The sequence below is a fragment of the Lactuca serriola genome, chromosome 3 (genome assembly GCF_051521515.1).
Source record: "Lactuca serriola cultivar US96UC23 chromosome 3, Lser_US96UC23_V15, whole genome shotgun sequence".
NCBI classification, from domain to species: Eukaryota; Viridiplantae; Streptophyta; class Magnoliopsida; order Asterales; family Asteraceae; genus Lactuca; species Lactuca serriola.
Genome location: NC_136410.1, coordinates 27,162,150 through 27,184,222, shown reverse-complemented (window position 1 = coordinate 27,184,222; position 22,073 = coordinate 27,162,150).

Sequence of the window (22,073 nt, the reverse complement as noted above, 5' to 3'; positions counted from 1 at the left end):
GCCGAAAACCTCGTCGAAATCCGAGTTATAACGAAGAAGTTATGACCAAACGAAGATCCGTGATAAATCCGGAAAATACTTTGTCGCGTAAAAATTTAGTTTTCGATAAACTAATTTTTAGCCTTAGTGATGTAAATGAAAGTTGTAAAACTCGTAAAAATAATCAACTTTCATATAAAGACCGTTTGAATCTGACTTCGTATGAGGGAGTTATGATTTTTCTAAGTTTCAGGATTAGCAGTAGACAGCTAAAAACTCGAATTTTAGATCGAGTGATTTTTAGCCGACACAACCTAAACGAGAATTGAAGGTCTCGTCATTAGTAGTGCAACGGTAAAAAGTCTGACGAAAACGGACGTCGGATGAAGAAGTTATGAATTTTTAACAGATTTTCCTGTCCCGGTCTGTTAAAAATAATAATATTAAAATTAAAGTCAAAAATTAGCCGACGAAGTCTAAACGAAAGTTGTAGAGCATAATTTTAGCTACGCGTGCATATAAAGAACGTCAAAAACGGAGCTCGTATGTGAAAGTTATGGATTTTAGAAGTTTTTGCACATTTTTCGAGAAAATTCGTATGAATAGTGAAATGCCACGTCACCCTCGTATGCGAGGCTTCCACGTGTCGGACAGGTGTTCGCTTCTGATTGGACCGCAGCCTTGCGTGTTGCCTTCTGATTGGACCAAGCCCGAGGACCACTAAGCTCGGAACACCTTCGCATGAGACACCCCCTTGATCACCCTCGCATGCGAGACCCACGTGCGAGCCACCTGCTGTCCGAGCCGAAGACCGAGCCGAAGACCGAGCCGATGACGCGCCTGAAGCTGATGACTCCTCGCATCCGAGCCTCGCTGGAGCCCTGCGAAGCTGCCATCTGGTCCGAACCTCGCAGCCACCGCCTCCTTCCCTTCGCTTCGGATCCGAAGCTCAACCCTATATAAGGGGTGCGAGCCCTCTCGGCTAGTTTTAGAAATTTGGCATTTTCACCCCCTCTTTCAATATTTTTACGATCCCGACATCCCCCGAAGCCCCGGTACTGATTCTAAAGCCCGAAACACACCCCGAGACTCCCGAGAATCCCGAAAAATTTATCTTTTCGGTTTTGAAGCTCTACCTTTTTAGAGTCCGGTTTTTAGCTAATTCTCCCGGTTTTCAACAAATAAAGCCATATTTGGAGCCGATATGCTGCTCAAATTACTATTTTAACCCCCGATTATTTTAAGGTGAGTTCAATATATAGGAACAATTGTATGTTATGTGTTATACGTGCTATGTGCTTTTCAGTGTTATTATTCCGGGTTATTTTCCCGTGTTATTTTTATTCGCTATTTTTAATAAGCAAAGATATACCTTTGACCTTGTGATCAGTGAAAGGACTTAGATTCACGGTGGTACTGGTATGTAGCCTCTGGCCATGTAGAACATGTCTCGTAAGAGAATGACTTCTATTCTATGGCATTGGCAGAAGGTTAGATAGGACTGGTATGTAGCCTCTGACCATGTAGAGCATGACTCCGTAAGAGAATGAACTCTATTCTATGGTATTGGCAAATGGTTAGACAGGGCTTTAAGCCTGAAATCTACCAAAATGTTAATCCGAAGTTGTATATCTTCTGTGCCGTTTGGGCCAAAAGCTTTATTGATGTATATCAAGTAGTGAAATTGTTATGTCTCATTGATCGTAAATCTTTGAATCAAATCTTGAGTTGATATTGAAAGCGTGACATATGATACGCATATGCTATTGTTGTTCTTGTTCCCTTTTGCTTCTGTCATATTGGTATATATAAGGCATAAGATTATATTGTATCTATTTATTGAATTCACTAAGCGTTATCGCTTATCCCTCTCAATGTTTAACAATTGCAGGTGATGAGTATCCAATTTAGTTTTATACTGCTGAAAGATTTAGAATAGTTAATACTATTTCTCTGTATTCTAATGTTCAAGTATGTATATGAATAATAGATTCCTGGGTAGATATGAAATGTAATAAAACTTAGTCGGTTTGTATCCAATCCTTTGTAATCACTTTATCAATATTGTTTTATAAATATGCATGTAGCATGTTTTGAGGAAGTAACTTAAGAATAATGTTTGAATAGTATGAAAGTTTGGGTCTTTCATAAATACGAAAGTTGGGGTCTTTCAATCATGGTATCAGAGCAATGGTTTAAGTGAACTAAATATCACGGATTGGTATTTAGACTTAAACTGTTGGAAGCTTAATATATGAGCTGATTCATAATAAGTATATGGATACAAACCATAGGAAATACTTAAGTGTGGGATTGGGTAGTGATAAACCCTAGTATTCTAAGATATTAAGTTACTTCAGAATTTTAAGAAAATTAGTTTAAGTGAACTAGAAATTTTGAGAATTTCCAAACTTAAACAAGAATTGTTAAGTAAAGATGATACGATATGTATCTGGTATATTTTAGGTTGAATACCTAATGGAATCAAGCACTAGAATATTAAGAGGAGATATGCCTTATATTCTAATATGTGCTAAATGATAAATGAATATAGCATGACTTAAGGTGCTTATCTATAATTGCTATTATTTGAGAAAGCTTAAGGTCTGTTGCTGACCTTGGTTTAGAAAATTTTATGTTCAGAATTCTAAGAATTTTCGTAATAGAATTTTTCGAAGTGATAAAGAGACTTATGATAGTTGACATCGATAAGTTTATAAATAAACGATCGCGAGATATCATAAAATAATAAATATGAATTATTATCGTAATAAGTGTATTAATGCCAATAGAGTGGTAATATACATTTAAGGTATATTTGATATATAATAACATCTTTGGAAGAAAGATGTGCGTTTGAAACACGTTTGGGTGAGACAAATGTGTTGGTGCAAATCCACGAAGTTGTTTCCACCACTGTTTAGATTGAAGCAGTGATTGTTTAGAGAGTCAGAAGAACCGAAGATGGCGGTCAATACTTCAATAGTATCTCAATTGATGTGGTACAAGATTAGAAGAATTAAATGAAGATCAAAGGAAAGGCTGATGAAGTTTTTCAGACTTAATAGGCCAAGACTTTGTGATGTAGTATGTAGTGCGAGTAGTAACCCTGTAAAAGATGTTCAGACTTAGTATTTAATAATACTAAGTGATGATTGACTTCTATCCCATCCTTATAGAAGTTCCATTGTATGTTAAGCCAACTTTAACATCCAAGATTGGGATGGTGAATTGAGTCATTTAATGGTAAATGGTTAAGCAACTTACTTGTTTAAGTAAGGTAGAATACTTAATTGAAGAAGAAATACACCCATAGTATCGTATGAGAAGAGATGTTGTAGTCAGGAATGACAGAGAACCAAGTTGAAGCTAGTAGAGCTTGCTGAGATGCAGCTAAGATGCAGACTTCTTAGGATAGACTCCTATGAAGTAGACTTAGGCCTACTCAGATATAAGAATCACGATTTCAAGGAAGAATAATGAAATGAACAAATGTGCATGATGGATTGCATGAGTTAAAAGATGATGCAGGTAGTAGAAGACCATTTGTCTCCATGCTGCTAGAGTAAATTTTGGAATAGTGTGTCTTGTAGAGTAGACACTACTCGAGAAAGAATTTATATGAAGAAATGGAAGTAAAATTTCTATCGACCTATGGAAAAGTATTAGGATATATTAAAGCGAGCATATGCATGAGAAGAATCCTAGAAGGCGAGTATAGGTAATCCAATATATGTTTGATAGAAACGTGAAAACCCTAGTTGAGTCTAGGAGAAACTGTTGTATGTATTTGTTTGAACACATTCATGTGTGATAAGTTGCTTTGTGAAAACTTTTGAATGGTGACTTGGGAACTGCGAGACAATACTTGGGACGAGTATGAGTAGGTGTGAATAGTAGTAGAGGCCTATACTACTGGAAGCACAGGACTCACACTTGGATCAGGAAAAGTCACAAGGTTACCAAGAAACTAGTAAATGATTTTGTTTTATTCATGTGTGTCGTTACCTTCGTTTCGGTAATGACTAAGAAGATAATTATCGTTCAAATCTTAATGTCATAAAGAATCGAGTCCGATTAGTATAAATCCGCGAAAGGAGTTGATTGGTTCAGAGAACCATGTCTCATATAGTGACGAAACTTCAGTAGGAATACTGAAGAAGTAAATGGTCAAGGTAGTCGATAGAAATATAAGGATCTTCATTAAAGAATTGAGCAATCATTTGCCAGAGATATGACTTGCTATGTGGTGTTACTGGACACAAGAAATATTTCTGCCCTACTCTTACTAGTCAAATGGCAGGGAGTCAAGTTTCCATTCAACAATCAAAGAGTACTCAAACTAAAAAGGAGGAGGTGCCAAAAGCTAAAAGATATGTAGGTCCGAAAGCACGAATTAGAGATACGTGGTGCTATTCTTTCTATTCCAAAGCATCTACGTGTTGATCAAACTCTTTTTGTTTTCGCTATTCTATCAGCTCGATTTATTCGATCTGATTCTAATACAAGAGTTTGGATCGTTATGTGTCTTGTGCGAGATAAAATCAAAGGTCATTAGAATAAAACCATTCGAGTTGCTGTTATAGCAAAAGTAAAGACCTTATCATGGGTTTAGTCTATAAACCAAGAAGGAGCAGGAGTCTGCAATGAGAATTGAGTTTTAACTCAAAGATTAGGATCGAAAGCCCAATAGAGAATGATGAGCGGGTGCAGGTTTGAGCACCGCTAGTAATTAATAAGTTTGAAGAGTTTGACAATAGTTTGGCAAACTAAAAGTTAAATATCGTACATTTTAGATTACTACAAAGAAAGTAAGTTAAAACTCGAATGTTGTGACTAGTAATTTTCTCGTAAACTCTAGATTTACTCACATCTTATTTGATTTCAATACCTCAGATTCTTTCGTGCCTTATAAATTCGCATATTCTTTTCAAATTGCTTATTACGCAATTGTCCAATCATTTCATATAGATAACATAGGAAATATATCATTACTTGCTGATAAAGCCTATAAAGTTAGTATTATAGGAATTGAAAGTTATAATCTTCCTGCTAACCTAATTCCTATCTTTGATATTATTCTCGACATGGATTGGTTGTTAAAGAACCACGCAGAGCTCTTGTGCTACAAAGAGATGATATGCATCCCTATCGAAAGGGAAGATTCTATTTATGTCTACGGTGAAAATAAAAAATTTCTTTCTTAGAAACTCGTAAATTATGTCGAAGGGATATTCTACTTATCCGGCTTATACAATTAATACCTTGAAAGAGGAGAAGAAAACTGATAATTGTCGACAAGCTGACTACGAGTGCATATTTTCTCGCCATACGTACAACGGTTCTAATGGAGAAATAAGCACAAGTTTACTTAGACGAAATTGTGGCGAGACATGGTGCGTCACTAAAGATTATTTCCGATTGTGATACTCGTTTCACTTCTCACTTTTGGGTGAGAATGAGGCATGAGTTAGGATCTCGAGTTGCTCTTAGTACAACTTATCATCCTCAGACAAATGAACAAAAGAAGAGAGCAATCCAAATAGTAGAAAATATACTGAAGGTATATAATGTACTGTATCAGCGTAAATGTCATACTCAAATATGTTGGCGTGACATAGGACAAAAGATCTTTGGAGGATCTGAAATGATTCAAGACATCACTGACAAGATACAACTTTTCCGAGAAAGAATGAAAGCGGCCCAGGATCGACAAATGTCCTATGCAGAAAAGAGGAGACGACCCGTAGAATTCCGGGTGGATGATTTAGTAATACTGAAGTTATTTCATGAGAAGGCATTATACTGCTTGGAATTGCCTGAAGATTTGACAGATATTCATGAAATGTTTCATGTGAGCTATCTGTGTAAAGGTTTAAGCATATATGATGAAAGGGTTCTATTATCAGAGGTGAAACTGGATAATAAGTTAAGTAGAAGAGATCGTAAACGAAAGAACAACTAATCTACATAATAAAGATGTAGAGTTGGTGATTTTCATGTAGAAACACGGTCGAGGCTCAAATTATACTTGGGAAAAGTAAGAATGAAATAAGAGTAAAGTATCCCTAATTGTTTTAATCGTTATGATTTCGGGGACGAAATCCTCAAAAGGAGGAGGTATTTGTAACATACACATTCTGAAATTGTGTATTGTTATTATTAAAAATAAATAAAATTGAGTGTTGAGTTCTAACAGATAGTTTTTACTAGAAATGAAGTAAAACTATGTTTAGAATCACTCATAAAATATTGGAAGTCTTATGAGATTCCAATTAGTAGCCAAATAGTAAAATATAGCGAAAATATAAAATTTGGAATAAGTAAAATTTTATTATTGAAATTTGTAGATAATCTCGTTAGAAACATTTAGCCGAAAACCTCGTCGAAATCCGAGTTATAACGAAGAAGTTATGACCAAACGAAGATCCGTGATAAATCCGGAAAATACTTTGTCGCGTAAAAATTTAGTTTTCGATAAACTAATTTTTAGCCTTAGTGATGTAAATGAAAGTTGTAAAACTCGTAAAAATAATCAACTTTCATATAAAGACCGTTTGAATCTGACTTCGTATGAGGGAGTTATGATTTTTCTAAGTTTCAGGATTAGCAGTAGACAGCTAAAAACTCGAATTTTAGATCGAGTGATTTTTAGCCGACACAACCTAAACGAGAATTGAAGGTCTCGTCATTAGTAGTGCAACGGTAAAAAGTCTGACGAAAACGGACGTCGGATGAAGAAGTTATGAATTTTTAACAGATTTTCCTGTCCCGGTCTGTTAAAAATAATAATATTAAAATTAAAGTCAAAAATTAGCCGACGAAGTCTAAACGAAAGTTGTAGAGCATAATTTTAGCTACGCGTGCATATAAAGAACGTCAAAAACGGAGCTCGTATGTGAAAGTTATGGATTTTAGAAGTTTTTGCACATTTTTCGAGAAAATTCGTATGAATAGTGAAATGCCACGTCACCCTCGTATGCGAGGCTTCCACGTGTCGGACAGGTGTTCGCTTCTGATTGGACCGCAGCCTTGCGTGTTGCCTTCTGATTGGACCAAGCCCGAGGACCACTAAGCTCGGAACACCTTCGCATGAGACACCCCCTTGATCACCCTCGCATGCGAGACCCACGTGCGAGCCACCTGCTGTCCGAGCCGAAGACCGAGCCGAAGACCGAGCCGATGACGCGCCTGAAGCTGATGACTCCTCGCATCCGAGCCTCGCTGGAGCCCTGCGAAGCTGCCATCTGGTCCGAACCTCGCAGCCACCGCCTCCTTCCCTTCGCTTCGGATCCGAAGCTCAACCCTATATAAGGGGTGCGAGCCCTCTCGGCTAGTTTTAGAAATTTGGCATTTTCACCCCCTCTTTCAATATTTTTACGATCCCGACATCCCCCGAAGCCCCGGTACTGATTCTAAAGCCCGAAACACACCCCGAGACTCCCGAGAATCCCGAAAAATTTATCTTTTCGGTTTTGAAGCTCTACCTTTTTAGAGTCCGGTTTTTAGCTAATTCTCCCGGTTTTCAACAAATAAAGCCATATTTGGAGCCGATATGCTGCTCAAATTACTATTTTAACCCCCGATTATTTTAAGGTGAGTTCAATATATAGGAACAATTGTATGTTATGTGTTATACGTGCTATGTGCTTTTCAGTGTTATTATTCCGGGTTATTTTCCCGTGTTATTTTTATTCGCTATTTTTAATAAGCAAAGATATACCTTTGACCTTGTGATCAGTGAAAGGACTTAGATTCACGGTGGTACTGGTATGTAGCCTCTGGCCATGTAGAACATGTCTCGTAAGAGAATGACTTCTATTCTATGGCATTGGCAGAAGGTTAGATAGGACTGGTATGTAGCCTCTGACCATGTAGAGCATGACTCCGTAAGAGAATGAACTCTATTCTATGGTATTGGCAAATGGTTAGACAGGGCTTTAAGCCTGAAATCTACCAAAATGTTAATCCGAAGTTGTATATCTTCTGTGCCGTTTGGGCCAAAAGCTTTATTGATGTATATCAAGTAGTGAAATTGTTATGTCTCATTGATCGTAAATCTTTGAATCAAATCTTGAGTTGATATTGAAAGCGTGACATATGATACGCATATGCTATTGTTGTTCTTGTTCCCTTTTGCTTCTGTCATATTGGTATATATAAGGCATAAGATTATATTGTATCTATTTATTGAATTCACTAAGCGTTATCGCTTATCCCTCTCAATGTTTAACAATTGCAGGTGATGAGTATCCAATTTAGTTTTATACTGCTGAAAGATTTAGAATAGTTAATACTATTTCTCTGTATTCTAATGTTCAAGTATGTATATGAATAATAGATTCCTGGGTAGATATGAAATGTAATAAAACTTAGTCGGTTTGTATCCAATCCTTTGTAATCACTTTATCAATATTGTTTTATAAATATGCATGTAGCATGTTTTGAGGAAGTAACTTAAGAATAATGTTTGAATAGTATGAAAGTTTGGGTCTTTCATAAATACGAAAGTTGGGGTCTTTCAATCATGGTATCAGAGCAATGGTTTAAGTGAACTAAATATCACGGATTGGTATTTAGACTTAAACTGTTGGAAGCTTAATATATGAGCTGATTCATAATAAGTATATGGATACAAACCATAGGAAATACTTAAGTGTGGGATTGGGTAGTGATAAACCCTAGTATTCTAAGATATTAAGTTACTTCAGAATTTTAAGAAAATTAGTTTAAGTGAACTAGAAATTTTGAGAATTTCCAAACTTAAACAAGAATTGTTAAGTAAAGATGATACGATATGTATCTGGTATATTTTAGGTTGAATACCTAATGGAATCAAGCACTAGAATATTAAGAGGAGATATGCCTTATATTCTAATATGTGCTAAATGATAAATGAATATAGCATGACTTAAGGTGCTTATCTATAATTGCTATTATTTGAGAAAGCTTAAGGTCTGTTGCTGACCTTGGTTTAGAAAATTTTATGTTCAGAATTCTAAGAATTTTCGTAATAGAATTTTTCGAAGTGATAAAGAGACTTATGATAGTTGACATCGATAAGTTTATAAATAAACGATCGCGAGATATCGTAAAATAATAAATATGAATTATTATCGTAATAAGTGTATTAATGCCAATAGAGTGGTAATATACATTTAAGGTATATTTGATATATAATAACATCTTTGGAAGAAAGATGTGCGTTTGAAACACGTTTGGGTGAGACAAATGTGTTGGTGCAAATCCACGAAGTTGTTTCCACCACTGTTTAGATTGAAGCAGTGATTGTTTAGAGAGTCAGAAGAACCGAAGATGGCGGTCAATACTTCAATAGTATCTCAATTGATGTGGTACAAGATTAGAAGAATTAAATGAAGATCAAAGGAAAGGCTGATGAAGTTTTTCAGACTTAATAGGCCAAGACTTTGTGATGTAGTATGTAGTGCGAGTAGTAACCCTGTAAAAGATGTTCAGACTTAGTATTTAATAATACTAAGTGATGATTGACTTCTATCCCATCCTTATAGAAGTTCCATTGTATGTTAAGCCAACTTTAACATCCAAGATTGGGATGGTGAATTGAGTCATTTAATGGTAAATGGTTAAGCAACTTACTTGTTTAAGTAAGGTAGAATACTTAATTGAAGAAGAAATACACCCATAGTATCGTATGAGAAGAGATGTTGTAGTCAGGAATGACAGAGAACCAAGTTGAAGCTAGTAGAGCTTGCTGAGATGCAGCTAAGATGCAGACTTCTTAGGATAGACTCCTATGAAGTAGACTTAGGCCTACTCAGATATAAGAATCACGATTTCAAGGAAGAATAATGAAATGAACAAATGTGCATGATGGATTGCATGAGTTAAAAGATGATGCAGGTAGTAGAAGACCATTTGTCTCCATGCTGCTAGAGTAAATTTTGGAATAGTGTGTCTTGTAGAGTAGACACTACTCGAGAAAGAATTTATATGAAGAAATGGAAGTAAAATTTCTATCGACCTATGGAAAAGTATTAGGATATATTAAAGCGAGCATATGCATGAGAAGAATCCTAGAAGGCGAGTATAGGTAATCCAATATATGTTTGATAGAAACGTGAAAACCCTAGTTGAGTCTAGGAGAAACTGTTGTATGTATTTGTTTGAACACATTCATGTGTGATAAGTTGCTTTGTGAAAACTTTTGAATGGTGACTTGGGAACTGCGAGACAATACTTGGGACGAGTATGAGTAGGTGTGAATAGTAGTAGAGGCCTATACTACTGGAAGCACAGGACTCACACTTGGATCAGGAAAAGTCACAAGGTTACCAAGAAACTAGTAAATGATTTTGTTTTATTCATGTGTGTCGTTACCTTCGTTTCGGTAATGACTAAGAAGATAATTATCGTTCAAATCTTAATGTCATAAAGAATCGAGTCCGATTAGTATAAATCCGCGAAAGGAGTTGATTGGTTCAGAGAACCATGTCTCATATAGTGACGAAACTTCAGTAGGAATACTGAAGAAGTAAATGGTCAAGGTAGTCGATAGAAATATAAGGATCTTCATTAAAGAATTGAGCAATCATTTGCCAGAGATATGACTTGCTATGTGGTGTTACTGGACACAAGAAATATTTCTGCCCTACTCTTACTAGTCAAATGGTAGGGAGTCAAGTTTCCATTCAACAATCAAAGAGTACTCAAACTAAAAAGGAGGAGGTGCCAAAAGCTAAAAGATATGTAGGTCCGAAAGCACGAATTAGAGATACGTGGTGCTATTCTTTCTATTCCAAAGCATCTACGTGTTGATCAAACTCTTTTTGTTTTCGCTATTCTATCAGCTCGATTTATTCGATCTGATTCTAATACAAGAGTTTGGATCGTTATGTGTCTTGTGCGAGATAAAATCAAAGGTCATTAGAATAAAACCATTCGAGTTGCTGTTATAGCAAAAGTAAAGACCTTATCATGGGTTTAGTCTATAAACCAAGAAGGAGCAGGAGTCTGCAATGAGAATTGAGTTTTAACTCAAAGATTAGGATCGAAAGCCCAATAGAGAATGATGAGCGGGTGCAGGTTTGAGCACCGCTAGTAATTAATAAGTTTGAAGAGTTTGACAATAGTTTGGCAAACTAAAAGTTAAATATTGTACATTTTAGATTACTACAAAGAAAGTAAGTTAAAACTCGAATGTTGTGACTAGTAATTTTCTCGTAAACTCTAGATTTACTCACATCTTATTTGATTTCAATACCTCAGATTCTTTCGTGCCTTATAAATTCGCATATTCTTTTCAAATTGCTTATTACGCAATTGTCCAATCATTTCATATAGATAACATAGGAAATATATCATTACTTGCTGATAAAGCCTATAAAGTTAGTATTATAGGAATTGAAAATTATAATCTTCCTGCTAACCTAATTCCTATCTTTGATATTATTCTCGACATGGATTGGTTGTTAAAGAACCACGGCATTGTGATTGTTTACCATGTCGTGTTGGACAGTTAGATCCACAAAAATCGGATTTTTTGCTTATCTCATGAATTGATTAGGATAATTACCTTAAATAATGTTTTAAATAAGTAAAAGTGAATAATTATCTAAGTGTTTGGATATCCCTATCTTGAATTCATGATTGGTTTATTTTTAAATTAAAACTAATTTCTTAATTTTCGAAATTTAAAATATAAACCCTAGTATTTTGAAAAGTTTAAAATACATCCTTATGGATCTTATTATTAATTTAATTAAGTGCTTAATTAAAAGATAATTAATAAATCCATAAATGGTTGAAAGTTTATTAAATTAAAAGTTTAATTTATTAAAAGATTAAACCCTTGAAATTTTAAAATGTTTTAAAATACACCTTATAGTATGTATATAAATTAAAGTTTAATGTATATTATATGTATAAGAATAGTCAATCAAACCGCTAGTACGCCTCATTCACGAAGCCATAACATAACGAGAGTTTAAGGAAGTGGCCTATAAAATGACCGTCGTTGGGTATCCAATCTTACCCACCACTCTCTTGTATGGTGGAGGGTCGTTAAAAGAATGGGTTTGATAGGAAAAAAAATAATCTCATTAAAAGTATAATGATATAAAGTAACTAAACTATTTTAAAATCTCACTCTTAGTTACTTTAGCAAAATTTGAATATGTATGCTAATCCATGAAATTGAACATTACACTTTATAAGTCGGTGGAGCGTGTATGGTTAACCAGCCAACTAATGGGGGACTAATAAAGGGTGGTAATGGGTATCTTGAAAATTACCGTTGATTAATGGAGTGTGTGGGTTAACTGGCACATTAAAACGAGACGATAAACAACATCGAGAGTACCAAGCAAATTTGCATGGTTATTCACATCTTGTTTGTGATCATCGGCATCCCAGTCACAAAAGTGTGAGCATAATCGAGATTAAGCATGTCATTGATTAGATTCAATGAATCTCAAAAGATGTAGGAATTTCATAAGATTGAAATTGGTAAAATACTTACCTACCTAAAATAGATTCGAATTTGATTACGGCATCCCTCTTTAAAGTTCGAGTCAGAAATATGGATTCTAGCCTTAATTTAAATTTATGGGTTAATAATTAAGGATTAAAATCATTAACTTGAATTCTCTTTTTCTCCTATTATAGATGTCGAGTCAAGACAACAATAGTCTTTCTAATTCTTTTGGAAATGTTTTTCTGTTACAACTGGCATTTTAGTTAGGAAATTCTATTCCTGTGTAACCATTCAACTATTGTAAATCATATACTCTAAGTAAATATCACAAAATGCTCATTTAGATTCATCAATTATGTTCAACAAATAGACTAAAAACCCTAAGAATCCCGGTTTGAGTCCATATTGGACTAGAATTTCCTTATTGGGCCTAATGGACCAATAAGCACCCAATTCAACTTTATAGGACTTAGAAGCCCTAATTGGATCCTAATTGGACCCAATTCATAAATCTAAAACATTTTTGGACCATTTGGGTCTAGAATGATTCATTCTAACCCTAATGGGCCTTATTGGGCCATAACTAATCTAACTAACTTTAGTGAGCCATAAACCCATCCTTTTATTCTATTTGGGCCGTGAATGCTTCCAAGGGCCCAATGGGCCGAAAAATTTTATGTTTAGGATCCAAAGATCCTAACTAAAGTTAATGGGCCCAAACTACTCCACCCTTTCTTCTTGGCCCAAAATCTCGGCCCATGCATAAAAAAAAGTGAAATGGGGGGAGTTGACTTTGGAGGTGCCACCTCCATTTTGTTCAACAAGTATCCATGCAAGGATCCCCATACATCCATGCTAGTCACCTCACCACTCTCTCTCCCCTCTCATCTTCTATTCTCGGCCTAGAGCCACAACACACACACACACACTACACCAAATTCTCTCTATCACTCTCAAGAATCATTTACCTTCTTCCTCCAAGAATCTCAAAATTTGCTTGGGTTTCAAGAGGATTTTCACAAGATAATCATCATATCTTGGTAAGTCTATACACATCCAAGTCTTATAACTTCATTCTCAGGTTAGCACTCCTTTAAGCAAAGTTTTTAGTGATCATACTCCTAGAAATCTTCTTAAGTTCGAGATCCATTCAAGGGAGTTTGTTAAGGCCGGAAATCACTTCATCTCTTTCCGTTCTTCTTCAAAAACCGAAACATCAAGCAAAGGTGAGTTCATACCCCCCCCCCTTGTTTTCGGTTTTTATATGATTTTTTGGGGGAGAATGCAAGTAAAATGTGTAGATCTATGTGTTATATGCATGTTTTGTGTAAATTCTTAGTTTATTTGGTAATAATGTGTTAGATCTTAGCAAATCTCGAAATTTTAAATATTATATAACAAAGATCTATGAACTATGACATTATATACATCATATTACCAAGCCAAAAGTGATTACATGTTTAAGATACAAAATATTTCAACAAAAACCTTGTTAAAGGTCAAAATTGTCAAGAAAACCAAAGATAAGGGAAACAAGTGGCATTTATGTTTTTATAAGGGCCAAACATGTCCTACAGGTATAAAAAGGTATTTTTATGCTAAACATACTTTACAAAGGGCCAAAAATGCAAATTTAATCTTAATGGGCCAAAACTTTTGGGCCTCACAGTTTTGGGCCCAATTTGCAAAAAACAATGAAGTTTTGGGGTTAAAAATATTATTTGGTCAAAGTTTGAGTCATAAATGTAAATAAACCAAATTTAGTGGTGAAAATAACAATTATTTTCAAATTGGACCAAAATTGTAAAATTTTCCAAAATTGGGCCGAAAGTGTAAATTTTTACAAAGGGTTGAAAATACACTTTTCTGCAAAAATAGGATTCTAAATGTGAAAATATAACTTTTTAGGCTAAAACCGTAAATTTTTAGACATTTGGGACAAAAATTGCAAATTTTTATAAATTATGGACTAAAGTGTCATTTTTACAAAACTTTGGGCCTTAATTAAAAACTGGAGGATTATTAGCCAAAAACGTCATTTTCATAAAAAGAAAACTTCTTATTATCAATCTAGTAAACCTTGAGCTAAAACAAACAACGGAACAAAACAAATGAACGGAATACGTCGATAACTATTTATTGGGCTTAATATTCATGTTACTTGGTCATTGGGCCCCTAAGGGCCCAATTAAGTGTATATTGAGCCCGATGTTTTCCATGACGAGTTTATTGGGTCTTGCGACCCACTTACATGTTAATTTGGGCCTAAGTTATGGACTACATGTTTATTGGGCTTTCGTGGCCCATATACAGGTCTATTGGGCCCAAATTACCCTCTTACATGTTATTGGGCCTTTGTGGTCTAATTACATGCTAATTAGGTTTGGAATGGAATTTATATGCTAGTGGATCATAATTATATTGACACAATCATTAAACTTCGTATACTTATATATGTACCGTTTGAATACAAAAACATACCACATATCCGTAAACATTAAACATAGTACAAAAGGGGTTGAGAATCTAGTGAGACATGTCGGTTGGCACCTCTGAGTATACATTCGTAGCTTGTAGTTATAATCAAAGTTTCCTGGTAGGAAAGCGGGAGTTTGTGTATAGATCTATATGGGGTGACCCCCCACGCCTTAGTTTTTCACTACAGCTAGACTAGGCCAGTGTAGGGCGACAAAATCCTTAGCAAGACCGGCATTTCAAAAAATACCAAGACAGGAAACCTAGTCATTATCATGCATGGTTATAACGGCTCATATAGAGATTCAATACCAAAAGTTTAGCCTTTTAAAGATAAACTCTTTAATTGTGTCAATGCAAAACGACTTATTTAACGATACAAGAATCTAGACGTTGTTATAAAACATAAAATGTCGAATTTTCTGGGGAAATTATTTATATACACTTATCATTTGTTCAAAATACAATGAATGTAAACTACACTCATATAAGTTATAACTATGAAACACTGATCACATGTTTTATGTGAGTCAAGGACTGTGAATTTAGTCCATTGATATGAACGATTCAAATCTACCACAAAGGATGAAAATTCTATTCGTCATGATTTACTGATGATTCAGTAAATATGGTTATGTTTATAAGATTAAGCATTGTTCTAACATTTTGAAAAGGGTTTTTCAAAGGATGACAAAACAAATAAGAAGTAAAAGGATAGGCAGAAAGATAAAGGTTTCTCCGATCTAAAAAGAAAGGAGAGTACTTTAGTATCGTGTTTTGTGATCATCTTAATGATTGTGGAAGTATATCTCAATTTATCCTCGAAGAACATCTTAGTGCAATTGTTTGACTAAGAAGAGGAATCGGATATTATTGAAATGGTTCAAATCAAAAGATGAGTCACACTTCTTTTTCCAATCAAGTTTTAGATCCATGCTCAATTTACTACACAACGTATCTTGAAACTTATTTTATACTAAGTAGGTTTATAACACCTCATGAAATATGGAGTAATAATGTTCTTACTCTAGCACATTTAGAATTGGAAGTTGTGATGTTTTGGTTAAGACAAATGATGAACTAAGACCAATTCCATGAAGTGTTTATTGTCAAGAATCCATAATAACTTTTGAATATTTGTTGTTGCTCGTCAAGAAATGTTCCTTGAGAGAAAAATTTATATGTCAAGAAGTCAGTGGGAGTCTTAATGATCTTAAAGAGTTTCAAGAGTCAATCAAGAATGAACCTTTTAGTTATCACTAGCACACGACCTGAGGTTGATGACCTATCATGTTAAGTTGACACATTCTTGTTTCTGTGCACCTTCCAGTTAAGTTGGTAATGCTTATGAGTTCTATGGTTCTCATTTGACTTCCAAGGCAAAGCACGTTGGTCAGTGAAACTATATTGATCAATATGGGTGAGTTGCTTAACAACACTGAACCACTGGTAGGCCCTTGTGCTACCAAAAGGCGAGAAATTAAGAATAAGCAAGTTCATTCCATGAAAGGGAATCCAAATTTGAATTTGGTTTTATCCTAAACCTTATCTTGTGATTGTAGGTTGGAAATGAAAGATTCACATGGATGGGAACATGTACACCATTAAAATATAGGTGGCAAAAGGTTTCGCTCAAATTCATGAGAATGATTATGAGGAAACACTTTTGCTAATAGATTTTGAAGATCTGAGTAAATATCATTATGGTTAGTAGATTGTAAAAAATTGCATTCTCAAGTTTGCAATATGATTATGGCAACCCTTTTCATAGTTCGAATTGTGAGAATTAGTAAGGAATTGTTTAAACCTTCAGGACATATGGTTATAAGTTTTCAAAAAGGTTGAAACACACACACACACACACACACATATATATATATATATATATATATATATATATACACTATCTAATGAAAGGTGTATAAGCTTGAGAAGTCTAGTTGGAGACTTATCGAAGCATCACGTATCAGACATTTGTACTTTAGAAAAGAAATCAAGAGTATTCATCTCTAGAAGTCCAGTTGATTTTTGGGTACATGTCAAAGCTAGTGGGAGCATAATTGTTATGCTAAGTATTGCAAGGTGGCAATACTATTTGTAGGAAACAAAGTTAACAAATTTGCAAGTTGCAAAGTTTGGAAATTGTTTTGTTATAGTAAGGCTTAAGGGAGAGGGAACTTATACTTCTTTTCGAATCTAAAAGTTTAGATTGCATATAAATTTGTCATGGAAATATATGAATATCGTGTTGAAATGATTCAACATAGGAAATTCGATATATGGAAAATATTATAGCGAGACACTAATCATATATCAAGTATCTATGTAAGACATTATGAATCGAGTCTCATATGCTTCGAATATAGGATCGATTACATACACTATAATATTCACTTGTTTAGATCTTTCCAAATGCCTAGGGCATTGAGAGGGAAATAGGACCAGAACTTTGAGTGACTAAAGTTAAACAGTTGTCAAGAACATTCAAAGGTTATACCTAACATGGGTTGCTTATAGACAGTTGGAAGTATAGTATTGGTTGGAAGAACTATAATGACATGTTTTAGATTAAGATGATTCTTGATCAGAATAGATGGTCATATGGAATATGGAAATGTTTCCATAGAGTGAGTTTATTATTAAAATTTACATGTGAGTCAGAAAACGTAATGCAGGGAAGCTGTTTAAGGAATATGCCTTGAATTTGAAACATCATTACTTTAGAATTGCTTTACTCACAAAGTTCCAACGGAACATTTTGTAATATCATTAGTTAAGTCTCTGTGACTTTGAAGCCTTGACATTACAGATGATCATTACATATAAGGTTCAACTCTAACACATTCTAGTAGTGACAAGAATTTGGAGTTGTAAAATGAGCATCATTAGAATAGTGTCCAATCGATCTGTTCAAAAAGGAAGGACCATAGAGAGACATAGTATGCATGTTTATAACATGGCATGAATGATGTTTAATTCAAGCATTTAGTTGACTATTCGAAAAATTATACAATGAATAAATTCTAATTAATATGGTGATTAAATCATAAGAGTTCTATTTATATTCAGTAGTTTGAGACCATAGTTAGTTAGGTTATTATAGTGTTTCACTTTGCATATTTTACTTCCTGAATAATTAGATTATTCAAAATTCCACAATCACTCGTACTTTTGGAAGTAGGTAGTGAATTAAGACTGTCATGAATTGAATTGTAGATTGTCTATGGGGATTAGACATAGCAATTGTTTGCTGCAATGTTCATGAGTACTTAGAAAAATGGAGATTTTGAGGATTTTATAAACCCACGCTCAGAGAATTACTTCATGGATTTTATCACAAGTAATTCTGAGACGATAATATCTTATATTATTGTAACGGAGATATAAGAGTTGTTGTTTACATGTCAGTTGCGATGGGTTTTATACATAAGAAAATCCTATGTGCTCATACAAACCCTAATGCTTGGACCTAGGTTTCTCTATTGTACATGCAATTTATCCAAGACTATAAACCCTAATTCTAGCATACGAGTAATCATATTAACATAAGAATGGGTTTAAGATGTTACCTTGATTGTTATGTAGCAATAACAATCACAATTCCTCCTTGTATTGACTTTAGAAAGCTTAGAGTCACAAATGTCACTCCTCTAATGGTTCACAAACACCAAGAGCAAGAGGATGAAGAGGAGAAGAGAAGGAGGCTGCCCAAAACATGTGGAAACCCTAGAAAACAAGTTCACCACGTTTTTGGAGCATAAGGGTTCTATATATAGTGAGGCTATTAGGGTTATCTAACAAGGAAACCCTAATTTGGATGCTTAAGCCCTAAGCAACCCATGGACTCCTTTCCTTAAAGGCCTTGGACGATTTCTAATGGGTTTCCCCATAGAATTCGTTCACTCCTTAATATAAGGCAATCCATAGCCCAATTGCAATTATCTTATAATTACAATTCCAGTCCCTTAAGTTTCATTAATCTCTTTTAGCCACAAACTTAATTCTTATTAATTCTTGACTAATATTAATTAAATAATATGATTTCTCTTTTAATATATTATTCTCATAATATATTAATAAATCATATTTAATCCTTTCTCTCCATAAATCATCCTATCAAGTTGCTTTGGTGAAGGCAACCCAAAAGGACCATGTACCATCGGGTCAAGTACATACCAAAATAGTTATGGACTTAGACACTAATCCAACAAGTTGTGCATTGATGATATGTAAACGCATCAGTAACTTGATGTTATAAAACGTATTGTTGTGCGTGATTTCATGAGTAAATAGTGCAAGCATATAAGTCAAAGTTTATTTGTTCCTTTTTCACTAACGGGAATAGCGATATATTTGGGCCCCTCAATGATTTGATGATGGCATCTAAAGTGCTTGGCCAAGCCTGGACTGAATTGATGTGTTCAATTGATAGTGTGATTTCAGTCATCATAAATCAGAAATTAGGAAATAAAACTTGGACAATGAGATTGATTATAATTCATGTCTCATGTCTATATAATATCTTGTAGCATGGAGGAATATTTGATCACTTATCTTAGGACACGTAACTGATTGGGTCAGAGTTTGACAGCGGCTTTTAAGAGCTACAATTTGCTAATCAGTTTTAGAAATTACACTGGCAACTATGGTTATTAGAGTTATCCAAGTGGGAGTCTGTTGGATTAGGTGTCTAAGCCCATAAATATAATTGGTACATACTTAAATTGATAGTAGCACAGTCCATTTGGGTTGCCCTCAAAACTAGCAAATAGGCAGGATGATATTTGGAGAGAGATTTGATTTATTATTTGTTAATAAATTGAAATAAATAATTTTTGAATATATTATGAAAATAATATATTAATTATAAATAGTAATATTTAATTAATATTTAATCAGAAATTAATTGGAATTAATTTTGGGATTAAATGAATTAATTAAAAGTACAGGGACTAAAGTGAAATTGTTTAATAGTTGAGCAAAAGGTAATCTAGAACCCACCATAGGCTTGGACGGTTTTCTTATGGCCTAAGGGTTCTAAATAGTATTTGGTAGATAAACACGAAAGTGGATAACTTCCCAGTTTAAGATTATCTTGGATTAAGGTTTATCTAGAGTTTCCTAACTACACACTATAAATAGGGCATAACCCTATGATTTTCGACCAACTGATTCCTTAGAGGGTTAGGCCAAAAATTCATCATCTCTCCTCCTTCTCCATCATCTTCCATTTCTAATGTTGGGTGTAAACCATTAGAGGTGTGACATTTGTGACGCTTGCTCTCAAGGCTTCAACAACACAAGGATTTTCATTGTTATTACTACATAACAATCAACATATGATTCTTATAACCCTAATTGTGTATTTTTTTTATTATAACCCTAATTGTGTATTTTTTTTATTATAAGAATCAACGTATGATTCTTATAACCTTAATTGTTATTACTATATAACAATCAACGTATGTTTCGATTTTGTTGTTCAAGTTATATGTTCAATTAGAGAAACCATAGATCAATTTTTAGGGTTGTACGCACACATTAGACTTATATGTTTTACATAAAACCCATCATTTCACACACCTATATATTTTATAGTTGCAAATCATATTTTTGTGTGAGGTCTTCTTTATATGAATAAATTTAAAGAACTATCATTTTCTCTAGTTTTTTGTGATCTTCACAAAGGACTAGCATGTAAATGTTTTCTATTGGTGATTTAAGTGTCACTCGGCATTTTGTGTAACTAGGGCTAATATGGCTAAGGGGCTTACTATTTGTACTCTATATTATATGTTTGGTAAATATTGAGTGCATGCATATATAAGATCGAATTATAAGCCGCTATGATACAATGGTGGGGGTTCAATAAGGGGTCAGACCCTCTTATAGTGGAGATGGTTGAGTCAATTTGAAAGTTGACCACAAAGTTTAGCAAATTGGACAAATTTGAAGGCAAGGTTTTAGGCGCTGGCAAAAGAAGATGTTTTTCATGCTAACCATGTTGAAGGTTGCATATGTGTTGAGTACTCTGAGGCCAGAAGTGGTTGAGAACAAGAAATGGAAGAAACTGGGAAGAGGATCAAGCGGGAAAACGATGACTAAAAATGAAGCATTGGAAAAGTTCAAAAGATACAAAATCGAGGTGGAACTATAGGTGGGTAATCTGGTTAAATGTATTAGAACTGATCCGGGCGGTGGATATATGGATACCACGTACTTCCAATTAGTGGGTATCATTCATGAAACCACATCACCATACTCGCCTCAACAAAACAGAATTATAGAACGCAAAAATCGAGTTTTAAAAGAAATGGAAAACTCTATACTTTCTTACTCGGGATTAAGTGCAACACCCATAAAAATCATGACAAATTTGAACTTTTAAAAACATTTCAAATCATTAAATCATTACTCACTTGTTTTCAAAATGTATAATATCAAAGTTTTCCTAAAAACATAAACAAAACATGAGGAGTTGTACGATCACGCATTTGCCTTGTCGCGATCCCCTGATGCACCTGAAACAATAATCTGAAACTGTAAGCCTGAAAGCTTAGTGAGTTCCCCCAAAATACACATACCCACGACAATACACATATAATCATAAACAGCATACTATGGGTCCAGTCAACCATCGGGTTGGAATACCCCAGGCCCTCAACCATCTGGTTGGAATGCCAACATACTATGGGCCCAATCATCCTCGGGATGGAATACCCGAGGCCCACAACCAACAGGTTGGAATGCCCACATACTATGAGTCCAATCATCCTCCGGATGGAATACTCACGGCCCACAACCAATAGGTTGGAATGCCCAGGTCTATTGGCTTTCGCACAAGCAGATAAGCCTCAACCGCCAAACAAACATGTGCACCTATAACAGATAAACACATAACATTCTATAGACAAACAAACCGATCTAACATATCATAACAACATAGCAACATCCTATCTACTAGGATACTGATCTAACGGATCATAGCGACATATAACATCCTATTTACCAGGATACTTATCTAACAGATCATAGCAACATATAAAATCCTATCTACCAGGATACTGATCTAACGGATCATAGCAGCATATAACATCCTGTCTACCAGGATACTGATCTAACACATCATACTAGCATAACATATCAGGATAACAATCCAAAAAGG